This window comes from Nannospalax galili, unplaced genomic scaffold (genome assembly GCF_000622305.1).
Source record: "Nannospalax galili isolate Female #2095 unplaced genomic scaffold, S.galili_v1.0 scaffold1349, whole genome shotgun sequence".
Classification (NCBI taxonomy): Eukaryota; Metazoa; Chordata; class Mammalia; order Rodentia; family Spalacidae; genus Nannospalax; species Nannospalax galili.
The window spans coordinates 317,785-324,439 of NW_008359755.1; positions in this window are offsets into that span (position 1 = coordinate 317,785).

Here is a 6,655-nt window from a genome sequence, read left to right on the forward strand (position 1 = left end):
ACTATCTGTTGTTAGCTGCTTACATAGATGCTGGGAACTGAACCCCCGAACCCAGGTCTTCTGCAAGAGCAGCCAGTGCTCTTATAAGTTTTGGAAACAGGGTCTCCCTGTAGCTCTGGTTGGCCTGAAATTCACTATGGGGACCAGGCTGGTCTTGATCTCATAGAGATCTGTCTGCCTTTGCCTCCCAAGTGCTGAGATTAAAGGTTTATGTCACCTGGCTCCAGCCAGTGCTCTTAACCACTGAGCCATCTACAGCCTCAACATGAGTTTTTAAAGACCTTAGGGTGTAAGTTATAGCTTGGCTGGGGGGCTACCAAGCTGAGTATTGTAAGAGATTTAAAACTGCACATGTTTAAGATCTAAGGATCTTGGCACTCCTTCCAAGAAAGACCTTAAGTAAGCAGTTATAAATAAAAATGAAGTTATGAGGACTTGATAAGGAAGAGTGAAAATGAAAGTAAGCAAAATGCTTAGGTATGCTTAGTTGAATGCTTACTATTGAAGGAATGGATCCCTTTTTGATGGTTTTTCTTCTTTTTTATTTTTTTTTTTTGGTGTTTTTGAGACAGGGTATCCCTGTAGCCCCAGGTGGCCTGGAACTCACTACGTAGACCAGGCTGGTCTTGAACTCACAGAAATCCACCTGCCTCTGCCTCTTGAGTGCTGGGAGTAAAAGCCTATGCCACCACACCTGGCTAGGTTTTTCTTTTTTTCTTTTCCCTCTTTTTAAATTTTATTTATTATTTTTATTTTATGTGTATGTGTGTATTGCTTGCATATGCACCCATGTCATGCAGTGTCTGAGGAGGTCAGAAGAGGCTGTCAGATCCCCTGGGACTGGAGTTACAGGCAGTTGTTAGCTGCCACGTGGGTGCTGGATTCGAATCCTGGCCTTGTGCAAGAACAACCAGTGTTCTTAACAGCTAAGCCGTCTCTCCAGTCCCCCAGGTTTTTCTTTTTTAAAAGATAGGGTTTTATGTAGCTTAGGCTGGTCTCAAACTCATTGTGTAGCTGAGGATAATCTTGAACTTGTGATCCTTCTGCTCTACCTCCTTGGTGCTGGAATTACAAGTGTGCACCATCAATACCTTGTTTATATAGTGCTGGGGGTTGAATCTAGGGCTTCCTACATGCTAAGCAAGCACACTACCAACTGAGGTACAGCCCTAGCCCCCATTTATTGCAGTTCTGAAATTCTCTTAAATTTAAAATTATTATTATTATTATTATTATTATTATTATTATTATTATTATGTCTTATTGAGACAGGGTCTCCCTGTAGCTCCAGCTGACCTAGAACTCACTTTGTAGACCAGGATGGCCTCAGTCTCACAGAGATCCACCTGCCTCTGCCTCCTGAGTTCTGGGATTAAAGACATGTGCCACCTTGCCTGGCCAAATTTAAAATTCTTTAAAATAATATTTAAAGGGATTTTTAAAACAGACTTATACACTGGGGATTGGAGAGATGGCTCTGTAGTCAAGAGTGCTTGCTGCTCTTCCAGAGGACCTGAGTTCAGTTCCCATTGCCCAGGTTGATTGGCCCATAACTGTCTGTAACTCCAGTTCCAGGGGACTTGACCCACTCTTCTGGCTTCTGCGGGTACCCACACACATATGCCGTATACATACAGATATACAAATATTGAAAGAATTTTTAGGGCCGGGCTCGCTGGCACACGCCTTTAATCCCAGTACTTGGGAGGCAGAGGCAGGTGGATCACTGTGAGTTCAAGGCCAGCCTGGTCTACGTAGTGAGTTCGGGATGTTTTGCCTGCATATATCTAAGTACATTCATGTCATGCTATGTCCATAGAGGCCAGGAGAGGGCACTGGATTCTCTGGAATTGGAGTTACAAATGTGAGTGCTGGGAACTGAACCCAGGTCCTCTGCAAGAGCAGCCAGTGCTCTTAACTGCCGAGCCATCTCCTCAGCCCCTATCAATAAATTTTTTAAAAATATTTACTTATTTATTTATTTGTGTGTGTCTATGTGAGTACATACACATGCATGTGTGGGTGCTTGTATCTGTGTGTGCACCTGTGTATGCATGCATGTGGAAGCCAGAAGAAGGATTGGGGGTCATCCTCCATCATTCTCTGATTATTCCTTTGAAGCAGCGTCTTTCCCTGAACCTAGGACCTGAGCTTTCTCTGCCAGGCTGGAAGCAAGCCCCAATGAGTCTCTGACCCACCTGGAACTGAGGCTCTAGGTATGAGATGTGTGACTGATTTGTGGGTAATTGGATCTGAACTCTGTTCCTCATGATTGTGCAGCAAGTGCTCTCAATCAATCACTGAGCCATCTCTTCAGGTTTTTTTGGTCTTTTTAGAGACAGGGTCTCCCTGTAGTCCCAGCTGGCCTAGAACTCACTATGTAGACCAGGATGGTCTTGAACTCACAGAGATCTGCCTCCGCCTCCTAGGATTAAAGGTGTGCACCCCCACACCTGGCTTGTTTTGTTTTTAATATTTTATTTAATTTTTACTTTATACACTCATGTGTATGAGTGTATTGCCTACATATATATATATAAGTGCACCCCTGTCGTGCAATGTCCAAAGAGGCCAGAAGAGGGCATCAGATTCCCTGGAACTGGAGTTGTTAGCTGCCATGTGGGTGCTGGAAATCTAACCAATGACCTCTGCAAGAGCAGTCAGTGCTCTTAACCGCTGAGCCATTTCTCCAACCTCCCCCCCCTTCTTTAAACTGGAAAAAAAAAAAACAAAAAACAAAAAAAAACCTTATTGTGTCTTAAAAGTACTGTATACAAAATAACATTGTAAGCTGTGTGTAGTAGCTCATGATTGTAATTCCAGCACTTCTGAAAGGCTGAGGCAAGAAGATTTCTGTGAGTTTGGAAATTCCAGCCTGGAATATATATATATTTCAAGGCCAGCTTGGGCTACTGAATGAGAATTTCTCTCTCCCTCCTTCTCTCTTTCTCTTTCTCTAAATGATTAGATCTGTTAGTATTTAAAGATTTATTCATTCTATTCTATGTATGTGTGTGTGTACCTGTGTGTGTTTGTGCACTAGATGTGTGCAGGTGTCCCTGGAGACCAGAAGAGGGCTTCAGCTCCCCCAAGAACTGATGTTATAGGTGGTTATGAACTGCATGATTGGGTCTTCTGTAAGAGCAGCAAGTATTCTTAACCACTGAGCCATCTCTCTAGCCCCAGGAAGCTTTACATAATTGAGATTATGTCAACTATGCATGTACATAGTAAAATATGAGGAGAAAAACATAAAAATGTTAATAGGCATTTTTATTGAATAATGAAATTTTGATCCTCTTTTTAAAAAAATATTTTGTTATCTTTATTTTATGTGTATGAGTGTATTGCCTGCATGTATGTGAGTGCACCCGTGTTCTGCAATGCTGCAGAAGTCAGAAGAGGGCATCAGATACCCCTGGAACTGGAGTTGAGGACTGTTCCTAGCTGCCATGTGGGTGCTGAGAGTCAAACCTGGGTCCTCTGCAAGAGCAAGAGCAGTCAGTGCTCTTAACCACTGAGCCATCTCTCCAGCCCCTTGATCCATTTTTTTAAGTTTCACATTTCTTTTTTTTATTTTATGTCTGTGAATGTTTTGCCTACATATATCTAAGTGCACCCATGAGTGCAATGCCTGCAGAGGCCAGATGAGAGTGTCATGTCCCTGGAACTGGAGCTGTGGATGACTGTTAACTACCATATGGGTGCTGGGAACCAAATCCAAGTCCTCTGCAAGAATAGTCAATGCTCTTAACCACTTTCCCCAGACATTTCTCCAGCCCCCTTCTCCCTAGTTTTTCATAATAAAAATGTAGTGTAGTATGTTGAATCTTAGGTAGAGTTAGTTTAAAATTTGACATGGGGTTGGAGAGATGGCCCAGTGGTTAAAAACACCTGTCCCTCTTGCAGAGGATCCAAGTTTGGTTCCCAGCACCCACATGGCAACTCACTGTGACTTTGATTTCAGGGGATCCAGTGCCCTCTTCTGTCTTCCACAAGCACTACACACATGTGGTGCATATATACACATGTAGGCAACGCACTCATACACATATTATACACATATTATAGATTGTCTTAATCCTTTTTTCTGGAACTCACAGAGAGCTCCTGCCTCTACCTCCCTAGTGCTTGGATTAAAGGCATGGGCCACCATGTCTACTTCCTAATCCTTCTTTATGGTCAATACAATACTTTATTATATAATTATTATTATTGCCAATCATTATTATTTATGAATGTCTACTGTGCAGGATAGCTTTAGTGTCAACTTGACACACCTGGGTTGAGGGAGCCTCAATCGGGGAATTGCCTCTATTGGACTGGCCTGTGGCCATGTCTGAGGGGCATCTTCTTGATGAGTGATGTGGGAGAGCCCAGCCCACTGTGGATGGTACTACTCCTGGGCAGGTGGGCCTGTGTTGCATAAGAAAGCAGACTGAGCAGGGAGCAAGCCAGTAAGTAGTGTTCCTCCATGGCCTGTGCTCCAGCTCCTGCCTCCAGGTTCCTGCCCTGAGTTCCTACCTTGGGCTCCCTGATGAACTGTGACCCAGGAGATGTAAGCTGAATAAACCCTTTCCTCCCCAAGTTGGTAGTGGTCAGAGTATTTTGTCACAGCAATGAAGAAACAAACCAGAACATCTACTGTGATAAATATGTGTATATATGCTTTAATTACGTCTTTGGACTCAATCTTGTAAGCAGACTATCTCCTTCTTTTACATATAAAGAAGATACTTGAGAGAATTTAAATAATTTGTCCAAGTCATATAGTTATTAAGTAGCAGAGAGTTTCTTTAAAGTATCAGACCCTTAATTAATGAGCTCTCAAGTTAGGAAACAATTGAGTCATCATATTCAGAATTCAATTGTTTGGGGTTTGGACAGGATGTAACTTGCTTAGAAACACTATAAATGCCAACATGCAGTAGTAGATAAAGATAAACTCTTCAACAGATTGTGAAACCACATCCACTAACAGGCTGAGAAGTCACAACTTTCAATAGGATTTTTCTCTTTAACGCTTTCAGATAAACACACAGGAGGATAAGAAAACTAATGCTGGGGTGAGGAAAAGGGAGGCCACAATGTTTTGTATGGGAGCCAGAGTAGTGGCACAAGTCCTTAGATTTAGCTACAGAGGAAGCTAGGCAGGAGGATTTATTTGAGCCCAGGAGAGTAAGGACAGTCTGAGAAGCATAGAGAGATCCCATCTGGAAAAAAAAACAAAACAGCAAAAAAATTAAAAACAAACCAAACCAGCACACCTATAGTCCCAGCACTCAGAAGGCTGAAGCAGGAGGTTTAAGAATTAGAGGCCAGCTTAACAAGACCTCGTCTTAAGAAAATGAAACAAGGAAAAACAAACACACAAAATTTTTAAAAAAAATTAATATTTTATGTGTATGAGTGTATTGCCTGCATGTATGTAAATGCACCTGTGTCATGCAATGCCCACAGAGGTCAGAAGAGAGGAGTCAGAGTCCCCTGGAATTGGAGTTACAGCCACCATGTGGGTGCTGAGAATCAAACCTGGATCCTCTGAAAGATCAGCCAGTGCTCTTAACCACTGAGCCATCTCTCCTCCTCCTTTTTGTTTGGTTATTTACTTTCTTGTTTTTTGTTTGTTGTTGTTTTTTTTTAATGTGTATGAGTATTAAGCCTGAATGCACGTAACTGCTCCAGTGTCCTGCAATGCTGGCAGAGGCCAGAAGCGGACATCTGATCCCCTGGAACTGGAGTTACAGAAGATTGTTAGCCACCAAGCTGGAAACCAAACTTAGGTCCTCTGCAAGAGCAGCTACTGTGGGGGGGGGGTTCTTTTTGAGACAGGGTCTCCCTGTAGCCCCCCCCCCCAAATGGTTGAGGGGCTTGGAGAGATGGCAGAGCACTGACTGTTTTTGCAAAGGACCCCAGTTTCGTTCTCATCACCCACAGGGCAGCCAACAATAGTCTGTAACTCCAGTTCCATCCAGGGGCTCTGATGCCCTCTTCTCGTCTCTGCAAGAACTACACACATGGTGTACTTACATATTCATACAGGCAAAACAGTCATATACAGAAAATAAAAATAAATAAATAAAATAATAAAACATCATAGAGTCCAGCTGCCTAAATTCCATGCCCTTTTTTGGACTTTATTTGAACCAGAAAAAAATTCCACAGTGCTAGGGGCAATTTGTGTTTTGTGTGTATTGATTGCAGTAGTTTTCATTGACCTTAACCAATATAACATTTTATGACCATTTTATACAGACAAACAGAGGCTCAAAGGGTCAAATAATTTGCACAAGGTCATACAACCGAGAGTAACGAACCCGCTTAACAGCACCCAAGCCCAAGTCCTATCTCTAACAACATCTTCCCAAGTGATCGATTACAGTGTCTAAGCTGTAATTTCTCTTCCCCTCCATGTAATAGGAACTTCAGTTGCAAACAGCTGGAGAGGAGAGAGTTGGGCTGAATCAGAGGATCCTACTCTGACACCAAGTTGCCTACAGACTTCCAAGTCCTTTCCTGGGAACCATTTAGGCCTGCTGGCAGAGAGGAGCCAGGCTGGGAGCCTCCAGTCCACCATTAGAACCCCAGAAAACCTGGGAGACGTTTTGATGCCCAGTGGCACTCTTGCTAGTCCTCTTGTTCATTAACATCTGTG